This window comes from Vulpes lagopus, chromosome 7 (genome assembly GCF_018345385.1).
Source record: "Vulpes lagopus strain Blue_001 chromosome 7, ASM1834538v1, whole genome shotgun sequence".
Classification (NCBI taxonomy): domain Eukaryota; kingdom Metazoa; phylum Chordata; class Mammalia; order Carnivora; family Canidae; genus Vulpes; species Vulpes lagopus.
Genome location: NC_054830.1, coordinates 89,839,771 through 89,852,763, shown reverse-complemented (window position 1 = coordinate 89,852,763; position 12,993 = coordinate 89,839,771).

Here is a 12,993-nt window from a genome sequence, read left to right as displayed (position 1 = left end):
CTAATTAGATACAACAAAATTACCTTGAAGTGTGGTGTGTCTCAGATGCTACTCTTCTAGCAGGTAGCTTAGCATTGCTTTACTCTCCCAGGTCATTATCACAGTTCTCCGTGTGTCTGAGTTTGGTGTGCACTTTCTGTGATTGAGGAGCCTGATGTAGCTGAAAAGCTATATAAGAACAATCATCAGAATGAGAACCAGCCCAGCATTCTGACTCAATAGGGATAAGGAGAAAATCAGCTGCCTAATGAAGCTCTTTCTCTGCCCCCTGCCATTGTGAAAAATGGAGGCTACACTATTTCATTATGAATCTGTGTGCTTTTCTTCTCACCCTTCCTTGGTTTGAGAATCAAAGGCCATTTCTGTCAGATCTGACCCTTGGAGTTATCTTCACTCATGCCTTCAACTATCACCTCTATGCAGATATCTCCCCAGATCGATATTTCAATTCACATCTCCTTGCTGCAATCCTGCACCCTAACAAAACCATTTTCATTCTTTTAGTTTCACCCATTTTGACCTTATGGTTGAATATTTTCAGAGAGTCAAAGTCCCAGACAATATTTCATTCTGTTTTTTTTTTCCTCAAAAATCAAATCATTAAAACTCGTGAACTGGACTTTTACATTTTTCTTCTTAATAAATATGTTGTAGAGGACCGAGACACTTTTTGGGAGAGAAGTAGGAAAGTATTAGAGCCATTCATTAGCTTCCTTTTTTATTTTCTGAATAAAGTGTGATATGTACATCACTTTAATGTTGAGACTGCAGAGTAAAATTTAAGAGATTTATTTTCTCTTCGAATTTGACTCTGAAAATAACTTGTACTAACATCAGGAACTTTGCATCCTTATCTTTATAATCACATGGTTCCTGCAAATTTAAGATATATCAATGGTTGCAATTGAAAAAATATTTAAAGAACGCAAAAGAATAACTCTTTTTAAGACTGTTAAGTCATACATGATTTAGTTTATATTCAAAAGCATGTTTTTGATCAAGTATATTTAGCCACTATTTATATATCTCAGAAAATCTTAAATTTTTATATATGTCTCAGAAATTCTTAAATTTTATAAACTACCACTTAGTCAATATGAGATATGTCCCTGACTTACCCAATCCCAGATTTGAAAAAAGTTTCATCTATTCATCCATGATACATAAGGTTTGAATGATCCATGATCCATGGTGCTGGAACTCTACTTCTGCAGGGAATAATGTCTTTCTGAAGAAGTCTTTCTCATTTAGAAGTTACTTATCCCTATCACAGCTAACAATCCTCCATTAACCTAGTAACACTGGCAAAGGAAGCCATGAGTTTGCTTTTCTGGCCTTACGTATTCTAGAAATGCATTTCCTTTCCTATAGTCATACAAAGAACGTCATCTCCATCACCATCTCTATACGGTAAGCATTCCAAGACTCTGAGTTTACCTTTGTCTAACTGTATGGTTCCTCTCTACTTCATTATCATTGGTTGCATATTCTAATTCCTTATATGGTATGTCATTCTGGAGCTTCTCCACGAAGGTTTTACATTGTTCTAATAGAATGAGTCCCTCTTGCCACCTAGTTTGACCCTAGTAACCACCAGAAGTATATAAAACTTGGCTACGGTTTAGCTGAACAACTTACAGATTTTAACCATAAAATATATCTTTTAAAAGTATTATATTTTGATACAAAAGTCATTAAAATGTATTAAACTGATTTTGAATAATTTCATGAAGATGTTTGACAAGACTAGTCGCATATCCAGTGAGAGACCAAAGTAAAGAATTCCTCCGCATTGCTTTCTTTGGAACCTTAGATTTTCTCTCTTGTGTTATATTCAAATGTGTGGCATGTCTAATTTTCTGCTTCTGTGCCTCACTGTGCTTCTAGAGTTTATTGTAATCCAGCTAAACTGTCAGGTCAAAGTGTGAGGTTCCTACCTGAGTAAGCCAACATGTAGCAGTCTGAGGACCCTCTGTGCTGGATCTGTCTTTGTCCTGCTTTTCACCCTAGCATTCTTGACATTGTAAACAGAAGTCAATAAAATTTTTTTCTCAGTAAAGTGTTCTAAAAAGTTAACTTAAAGTGTTTCATTAATTCAGCAAGACTTGAAATGGCTGGGATGTTGGTGATGTAACCACATTGATCAGATGGTAACAGCTACCAATTAAATTTAAATAAATTTAGTTCAATTCAAGTCAAGCCAATTCAATTCAATTAGACTCTTTTCAACACACATCTACTGAGCACCTATACAGCCACATACAGCATTAGGTTCTGAGTGTACAGAGATGAATAAAATACATTCACTATATACAATGTAACAATGAGAGCAAGCATATAAACAAAATAAATTGCAATGTTGTTCAATAACTAGAATAATGGAATCATATACACAATGCTGAAATAACTAGAGTGTGGAGGTAATTACTTTTGAGAAGGGAACTATAGTGAAGGGATTCTCAACAATGCTTCTAGAAAGGAATGATGCATAAGCAGGATTTTACAGGATGACCAAGACTATGGTAAGTGTCAGAGTGGGTCAAATTTAGACAGAGTGAAGACTGTTGGATACCCTAACCACTATGACTTTGGATAGGATCTTATGCCTACAAAACTGATCTTGGCTGTTTTCACATACATTTTCACACCAACTCTTTCTTATAAGATGAATGTTTTGCTGCAGTTATATTAAAAACAAATGCATAAACCAAGAGATAAATGGCTTTGACCTGGGCTGCTATGCTGCAGCATGAATAGCATCTTCTGGATTTGTGAAATGTGGTAAACTTAGTTTTAGCATCATTCAAAAAGAGAGCAATGAAACCAGTGGGAAATAGTAAAAATGCAAAATAAGTATGAATCAAGATACTTGAGTTTAATTCCTCATTCTGACACCAAGAAGCTTTTGACTTGGGTTAAGTTATAAATCCTCTCAGGGGCTAAATTTTCTCATATGTAACTGAGGTGTTAACTAGGAAACTCTGTGGTCTCCTGTACCTTTTAAAGCATTCTCTGATTTTATAGAATGGCCAGGACAGTGTGAAAGTAACCCGAGGCAGGCAGAATGAATAGTAGTATGAGTACAGTCTTCGGAGCCAGCAAACCTCAGATTGAACCCTTGCTGAATATCGTACAAGTTGAGACCTATAGAGCAAAGGCGTAATACTTCATTAGTACTTCTTATTTGCAGAACACCTGTTTTACAGCATTGTGCAAATTAATGTAAGAACATGAGCAAAATACCTGCTGAGTTCCTGGCACATAGTAGGTACTTGTTAAATGTCAATTTCTGTTTCCATCTTCTTTTATTCTGATTAGCAGAAGCTAGTCAGTCTCTTTTAAAGGACCTTCAAAATTTAGGTGTTAAAGCCTAATTATTCTCGGACTCCTAGATTGTCTTGTCCATGCCATGGCTAAAATATGCTAGAGCAAAGTAGAGATGGATTAAGGTGTCATATAACTATTTGATGACTGTGTTTTTTTTTTCTTTTTCCTCCAAAGAGAAAGTCATTTCACAAACTTGTGCCTTAGTGGCCTCAGCTGCTTTTCTGTCTCTCTTGACCTTTCAGTTCTGCCTAATTATTAGCACTGATACCATGCAACCTGACTAGTCAGCACATTTGCTGATAAAGGGGGCATTTCTTACACAATAATTCTCTTGCATTTCACTTCACAGCCACAATTTATTAACCAGGATTTGTAGGGGGGGGGTGTCTTCATGTGAAGACTTCTATACTTTTATAAGGACATACTGTACTACATTTGAGGAAAGATAGTACCATAAATAATATTATAAGAGGCAAGGTAGCTCTGTTGATGCTAAAATAAGCTGAGTGCAGAGTTTCTAAGATCTAATGTGTATGCCCCTCCACCTCAGTTCATCCTGGGGACTTTCTGTTTTTATTCCATTCTTTTTTTATCAAGCAGTTCAGGCCTAGTTTCACAGACGCTTAAATCCTTTGCTTTTTGTGATGTGCTTTTTGAGAAGATCTGAGTAAGGGCACCCCCTCATGTAATGAGAGAGTCTTCCATTTCTTATTAAAAAGTATGATAATACGTGATCATTACTTTGCTAAGGGTTGTTATAAATGATGACATAGATGTCTGCTTGGTATCCTGGGAAGATCAGGGACTTAAAAATCAGACAGATATAAGTTCAAAGCTTCACTTTTCACTTAATAACTGGGACTTTCCATTATAAGTTTAAGTCCTCTGAGACTTGGCTTCCCCACCTATAAGATGAAGCTAATAATAACTTCTGTATAGGATGTTGTGGAGATAATTGAGATGACATGTAAACTGCTGAGCAATATCTCTTGCATAAAGTAGGGTTTATTAAGTGGAAGCCATCACGAAAATAAAAAATAAGCACAAACTAACAAAGTGTCAGTCATTTTAGTGGTGTTTTCATTTCCCAATAAATGAATGTCACATACATCCTCTGGAAACAAATTCTTAAATTCTTATTTCCAAGTGGCTGGTATATCAACTCTCAATCTTGTTTGTTGAATACACACACACACACCAAAAAAATTAAATAAATAAATAAAGCAAAGTTACACCTTCTTAAAAAGAGAATCTGTAAGATAATTCCCCCTCCCCCCCCCGTAAAAGAATTTGGCAAAAGTTTTATGGTCATTATATGAAAGGTAACTACTGAGAGAAGGTAGGAAGATTTATGGGACATAAGTAACAATCTTCCAGCACAGTAATAGTATGTTGCAAACAAAAAGAAGAAAAGCCATTATAAAACATTGAAAAGATGTTACTTTTCAGGTCTAAGATATGTTTTCAGAAGACCATGTTGGTGTGAGTGGCCAGCATGAATATCTGTGATTATATGAATATGCTGTGATTATCCTGACTGATAGTGAGCCAGCTAATGTGACTGGCTGGGGTGGAGAGTGCCCGTGTGGAAAGGTAGGGATAAAACTGCAGTCACCGAGACAATGTGTTTTTATTTTGCTGTACGTTTCCCACAAAGCCAGATAACTGGTGAGATTAGTCTTTGAAAAAACAGCCAGTGACTAGCTATGCTAATAATCCCAAATCCAAGCCTACAAAATTGTTGTATACACTCCTTAGAAAAGTACTCAAAGGCGTTCCATGAAAAAAGGAGGGGGGACAAGCTTTCCTTGTTAAATAAGTTTGGAAACATTGAATATTATGTCCTCACCATGGATCATCACTATACACATTAGCATATGGAAAGTTCTGAGAAGTCCTGCAGTATAAAAAAGCTACTTAGTTAAGGAATAGTTCAGTGCTTCCCTAATTTTAACACTGGCATTGTTTATCAAGATAGTTTTTATAAACATCCTGTTGCATTAGGGATCTGGAAAACATATTTGGGGAAACTCTGTAATTGGCACTCAGGAAAAAAAAAGAATGACATATATGGTAGTAAGAAGTAAGTTGTTTCAGAGAGGCAGACATCTGCAATTTTACATCTCCTGAAATGTATTCCTCATGCTTTCTCAGTACTGATATTTTAGTCATTTGTGAAAGATGTAGTGGAATCTTTTGGTTCTGGCTTATGACTATCTGAAATAATTTTTTGTACAGTAGCATGGAGCAAGAATTAGTTATTTCATGGTTTTATTCTGCAGATTAGGGCACCAGAGCTAGATCTTATTGTCTGATGAAATCCTTTTCAGGTTTCGTTCAACAGCTTTCAAGTCCTGATATAGCTTTCTTTTTAACTAAAACTATTTTCTTAATTTGAGCAATTCGCCAGTTTGAAGAAAACTTGTAAGCTCTGTTAGTACTTGTCAGGAGTAAATGGGACTCTAGAGAGTTCTTTGAAATAGGAAACATTTGAACAGAATATCATCTTGCTTTCAGCTGTTTGTATAGATGCAATTTCTGCAATTCTATACCTCACAGCTCTAATTCCTCTTCATCTGTGTCTCAGGCTTCCATCAATAATCCTTCTGCTCAAACACACTTGACAAGAGAGGTAGAGCAGACGCCCTTGCAATATCTTCTGAATGTCACTCAGCAGTGATGTGTAATCGGGTCCATAAATTTTAGGAAGAAAAACGTAAAACAATATGGGATTCAATCCATATGAATCCACATTGTCCAAGGGTAGTGTTGTGAGCATTTTATAAAATCAACTTTTGATGAGACAGTGGAAATTTTGTTAGAACATAAAAAATCAGTGATTATGGATTCCTATTGCATAGAGATATATAAAATAAAACCTTCCTGTGTTATACCTTAATGTATGAGTGAATTGGCTGTTTTCTGGATCAAATTATATTCACCTTCCACTCTGTGATCTCTTCCTTCCTTCCTTCCTTCCTTCCTTCCTTCCTTCCTTCCTTCCTCTTCTTTCTTTCTTTCTTTCTTTCTTTCTTTCTTTCTTTCTTTCTTTCTTTCTTTCTTTTCTTTTCTTTTCTTTTCTTTTCTTTTCTTTTCTTTTCTTTTCTTTTCTTTTCTTTTCTTTTCTTTTCTTTTCTTTTCTTTTCTTTTCTTTTCTTTTCTTTTCTTTTCTTTTCTTTTCTTTTCTTTTCTTTTCTTTTCTTTTCTTTTCTTTTCTTTTCTTTTCTTTTCTTTCTTCTCCTTAAGTAGGCTACCTGCCCAGTGTGGAGCTTAAGCTCATAACCCTGGGATTAAGTGTTGCATGCTCTACCAACTGAGCCAGCTGGTGCCCCTACACCCTGTGATTTCTTTCTTTTTCTTTTTCTTTTTTAAAGATTTTATTTATTTATTTATCAGAGAGAGAGAGAGAGAGAGAGAGAGAGAGAGAGAGGCAGAGACACAGGCAGAGGGAGAAGCAGGCTCTATGTAGGGAGCCTCATGCGGGACTCAGTCCCAGAACCCCGGGATCATGCCCTGAGCCAAAGGCAGATGCTCAACTGCTGAGCCACCCAGGCATCCCTACCCTGTGATTTCTAATACATCTTCCCAACCTGGAAACTTTGTATTACAGTTATTATCTCATCTCATAACATCAATATTGGGAAAAAGGCCCTAGTCTGCATGTGTTAAGTAAGAAATTGCATTTTTGCTGCTTTTTTAAGATTCAGAAGAGGGATGCCTGGGTGGCTCAGTCAGTTAAGCATCTGCCTTCAGCTCAGGTCATGATTCCAGGGTCCTGGGATCAAGCCCCACATTGGGATCCCTGCTCAGTGAGGAGCTTACTTTTCTTTCTTTCTTTCTTTCTTTCTTTCTTTCTTTCTTTCTTTCTTGATGGGCAAAGGATATGATACATTTTATTTATTTATTTTTATTTTTAAAATTCCGGTATAATTAATGTGCAGTGTTATATTGTTATATCAGTTTCAGGTGTACAATAAAATAATTCACCAATTCTGAACATTACTCCGTGTTCGTCATGGTAAGCGCATTCTTCATTCTCTTGACCTGATTCATCCATTCTCCCACCCACTTCTCCTCTGGTTACCATCTGTTAGTTCTCTGTAGTTAAGAGTCTTTTTTTATTTGTCTCTTTTTTTTCTTTGTTCATTTGTTTCTTATTTTTTTTTTAGATGAATGGATAAAGAAGATGTGGTTTATGTATACAATGGAATATTACTCAGCCATTAGAAATGACAAATACCCACCATTTGCTTCAACGTGGATGGAACTGGAGGGTATTATGCTGCTTTTCTTTCTGACTGCCATTCTCCCTGCTTGTACATGCACACAGTCTCTCTCTCTCTCTTTGTCAAATATATAAATAAAGTCTTTAAAAAATATATACATACAAAATTCAGGAGAAAACTATACTATAGACTACAACTATTTATTGTTAAAAGATTAAGAAAAATCAGTGAATGACATTCTTTTTGGACAGTGAAAAACATTAATTATATTGATTTGGATCTTTCTGTTTACTTGGTGAAAGCTATTAAAAATTATACTAATTATTTTTAAACAAAATTTTTAAAAAATATATTCTTAAAACTATACAATATATTTTCCCTCAATTTATACAAGAGTCACACACTCTACTAACTCCTCATTATTTGTTTATGAAGTAACATTGGAACTTTATAGGAAATATACTATATATGTATATATATATATATATATATATACATATATAGTATATATATACTTTGTGGTTCTGGACCACAAAGCTGACAAGGAGGGAGCCCAGGAAATAATAGATTGAGAGGTGCTGAAACATGAGTCATCTTCAAAGGCATTTTGTTGTATGTTAGGAGGCCCTGCGTTTACTGAGAGAGGTCCTCTGGTTGCTGATCAACTCGAGGAAAGGAGGAAACGTACAGAGGCTCTCTCTCTAGCTGCACCACCGACTTAGAACCAGAAACAGTTGTAGCTGGGAGGAATTCGGCCAGCCAGCTCCTTCATTTTAGAGACAAGCCCTGGAGAGGTAGAAGAGCTCTCCCAAAGCAGTGCAGTCAGTGAATAGCAGAACTGGGACTAGAAGCCAGAACTACTGGAGGCTCCGCTTGGTGTTCACGTAGATGAGCATGATGGTAGAAATCCAAAAGGGAGGAAGCTTGGGGAGGGAGTGTGGGTAGTCTGTGATTTGAAGGCTGATGTGAACTAGGTGCAACTGAACTAACACTGATAACAAGTTCCCGCGCTGCTAAATTAGAAGGTGCTATGTCATTAACCTTGCAAACAGAAACTTATAAGCATTGACTAGACTTGACATTAAGCCAATCACATCTTTCCATTTCCCAGAATCCCAGGATGGATACTCACTATATATATATTTATATATATATATATAAATTATATTATTATAATTTATTATATTATATATACATATATATATATATATATTTATGTTTATCCTGGACTCTTTTCACATCAACTCTAATATGTTTGTTTCCTTTATGGTTTTACTTATGAAATAAAGATTGCTGTGTATTAAGCATTGTCTGGAATAGAAATGGGTTTATATGAATAAGAATAGGAATTGGAATATGTATTTATAAATACCTTTGTCTAAATACAAGGACTAGAGGAGTTGAGGCATTTGACCATAGCCTATCACTCTACTTTCTCTAGGGCATTTTGCACTGTTTGAGGAATTCCTCTTAGCTCATAATTATAGCAGATAAGCATTATACAATTTCACAAGAAGATCCATACTGACTAATTAAAAGAAATTACTTTAAAAGTATTGAAAGTAATGAGGCCTGAAGGCTCATTTAACATGAACTCTTCTATGTTGAATTCGCAGTCATTCTTCTCATTCATTCAACTCTTCAGAGATTAGAGAATCTGACCTGTCCTGGAAAAAGTCAGTGCCTGGAGAGCAAAGGCTACTTTGCTCGCTGTGTCCATTTAACCTTTGACTGCCCTAAGAGCCTGCCAAGTGCCAGTCAGGCTCATTGGACACCAATGCCTGGGGAACAGGACAGAGCAGCTCACCTCACCCAAGTTATCAGACTGTCTCCAGATGGCAAAGAACTTCTAAAGTTATGAACTAACTTGCTTGTGATGCAAATTAGTGACCAGGGGCGGGATGCTTCATTAATGCTCCCACTCCCTGGAGCTACCAAGATGTCAAAAGCAGGACAACTTACTCTTACATTTTTTTTTTCTCTCTGTAACAGGTGTTAACAACCATTTATTCTCATAGAAATAGTTCAATCAGTTGCTTGTGGCTAGTTATTAAATTACCAAAGTAGAGATGAAAATTAGATTCCATTTAGAAGGAAACAATGTTTACCTTTTTCCATGGAAATGTGTGAAAAAACTTTAGAAAATTCTGTTATCATATATAAGGTCTCAGAAGAGACTGTGATTAAAAATAATAAAAAGGAGAAATATGAGTTTCCGTCCAGATCACTATTTCATTTTTTTATCCAACAAGTGATGAAAAAAATTATGCGAACCCATGCATTTGCCCTGAGTTATGATTGTATTATATTAACCTCAGCTGACAATATCCTATATTGACTTTGGCTTACTTAAAATTCTGCCTCTTGGGTATAAACACACATCTAAAATTGACTCAGCTCATTTCTATCTTGCTGAGGTCACTTTACCAGTTACTCTCAACTACTGAACTTATTTTATATGTTCTCTTTTTTTTCAATACTACATCCTCAAATTTTTGGCACCTGGGAATTTCTCTGTGATGGTTTTATTACTGAATTCAAGATTTATAGTTATGATCAGCTCTTATGGCTAATGAGATGCTAAGATGAGCTGGTAGGGGTTTTGCTTCTTCTTTTGCTTAATATTGATGGAATAGTTCTGATTACAGTGAACATTGTCCAGACATTTGCCAGTAAAGAGGGCCTATGAAGAATGGGTTGTCTTTTTCTATAAATTAACTCAGCAGAAAAAATTACATGACAGTTTACTATGACTGTCATCTTTGGATCCAGGTAGCTCATATGGAAGATATAATGATCTTAGCACTGTCTGAGAAAGATACTTCTGAAATTTCACTACTAAAATAATAGACACTAATAACAGAGATATAGAATCAGTAAATATTTGAGCATCTATTTTATGTCCAATGCCTTGTGGATCATTTGTTCAGTTGTATTGCTTTTCAATAGAATATATTAGGTTATTTAGTGCCAAGGTGTGAAATCATGGAGCGTATTTTCTATAACAAATGAGAAGGCTCACTTTTCTGCTCAAATTGACTGAATAAGCTACTTCCAGCAGATATTTAAGTCTGGTGGAATTATCCTTTACTATGTATCACGGGGACAAAAAGAAAGGACTCAGAAAGAAGAGGTGTGAATCATTATGTGAGTTTTTGGGAAATATGAATGCTGGCTGTTTCTTTATTCTAGTATGAGTAGTACTTTGAAAGATTAGTTTAAGACTAATCCTCCTTAAAAGTTCATGATAGTAGAGGTTGGGGTAGATTCCATAAATGAAAAATCACTTTTGTGTAGTTAAAAAAATTGCCAAGTTATAATTTGAAAATTATAAAAATATCAGTATAATTTGAATCCATGGATGAATTCCATATGTTATCAAATGCATGTTTCTTTTTATTTTCTTGGCTTATTAAGTATAAGAAGAGTACTCTCTAATTGTTAGAAATGAACTCCTAGATTATGATACTGATATAATTTCTCCAATTAATTTGATCAAATATATACACCAAATTAAGATAATCAGGTATATGGAAATATTTATTTTGTTGACAGACATTGGTGCATGACTATAATGTCTAATTTTATAAGTTTCTTTTTTTTAAGATTTTATTTATTTATTCATGAGACACACAGAGGGAGAGAGAGAGAGAGAGGCAGAGACACAGGCAGAGGGAGAAGCAGGCTCCATGCACCAGGAGCCCGACATGGGAGACATGGGACTCATCCCGGGTCTCCAGGATCAGGCCCTGGGCTGAAGGCGGTGCTAAACTGCTGAGCCACCCAGGCTGCCCCTAATTTTATGTTTCTTATTTAGCATGGGGGGCTATGAGGATCAGATTCTTTAGATCTCTCTAAAGAGGTGAAAATCTGATACAATTTTGGATTATTATAGTTGATGAAATCCTTTTACTGCAAGCATGGAAATAATCTGGGTTTTTGAATTTTGAATGAAATATGTAGATAATCTGAGTTGTCATTTAAAATAAACTTGAAGCATATACACTCTGAGGAATTTCCATAACTATAAATTTAAGTTAGAATAAATTTATCTTCATTTAGGAGACAGAAAGTGGAGTTTTAAGAGTAAAAATCTATGACATGGAAAGTAACTACTACTTTAGCTGATTATATACATTCCATGGCAAAACGCTTTGTTGCAATCTTGATGCTACTGTATCAGTGTTGAAGGTTCTAGCTGCTACCAATAAGGGAAGAAAAGAGTGAGGCAATTTAATACAGCAATGTATCTGCATAGGATGCCTCTGAGATAGCTCATATTTTTGAAGGATGTGATGGAAGGCAGAACAGATAACTGAGAATGAACTTGGAAGAAGAGTGCCATGGCTAAATGGTGATTAACCATGGATGAAGGTAAAAAAAGAACATGAAGATGATTTCTAGTCAGTTGACTAAAAAAATGACTTTTTTGGGGAAAGTAAATACAGTTGGGGAGAGGGGAGTTGGATTCCTATTTACAGTCTCTACAATGTTTGAGGGCTTTAGTCTGTGCTTTCATTTAATCCTTAGAGCAATACACATAAGGTGGGTATTTAATAGATGGGAAGGCAGAGGCTCAAATAGATCAATAATTTATCTCAGTTAATATAGTGCGGATGTAGAATCCAGATTTGTTTGGCTCCAAGCTCATGTTCTTATTCATGACACATAAAATTAGGTACATGATCTAACAACAACTGCTACTAAACTTTTAAAAGTTTTGTTTTGCTTGAATTATTTTTACATTATTTATCTTTTAAGAATTACTTCTGAAATTTTCTCTTGATTTACTATAATTTCAATAACTGTTTTGAAAACATCACCAGTCTATATAGCAGCACTGCTCACTGTAGAGTCTTTTACCTCCAGATTCTTCATTATTGAACACTTTCTTCTGATTCTCAGTCAGATGGAGTATGTCCTAAGTAAATATTTCAATATGGGTACTTGGACAATATGTTTTGAACCTTTGTGTATTTGATATCTTTCTGTTGTCTTCCCAAGCAAATACAACCTAATGGGAAGATACCTTGGGAAATAATCTTTCTTTTACTCCCTTCTAACTTTATAATAATTATCTCATTGTCTTCTAGCTTTTAGTGTTGTCTCGAAGTCTGAGGCCAACCTGATTTTTATCCCTTATAGATAATCTTTTAGTGTTCTTTCTAATATTCCTGGATATTTACAGAAAAGTCTCTCGTTGTATCCTTTAAGTTAAAAGAAAAAATGTCAGGGATGCCTGGGTGGCTCAGCAGTTTAGTGCCTGCCTTCCTCTTAGGGTGTGATTCTAGAGTCCTGGGATTGAGTCCCACATCAGGCTCCCTGCATGGAGCCTGCTTTTCTCTCTGCCTATGTCTCTGCCTCTCTCTCTCTGTGTCTCTCATGAATAAATAAATAAAATCTTAAAAAAAGGTGGGGTGGGGGGAGAAAAATGTCAGTA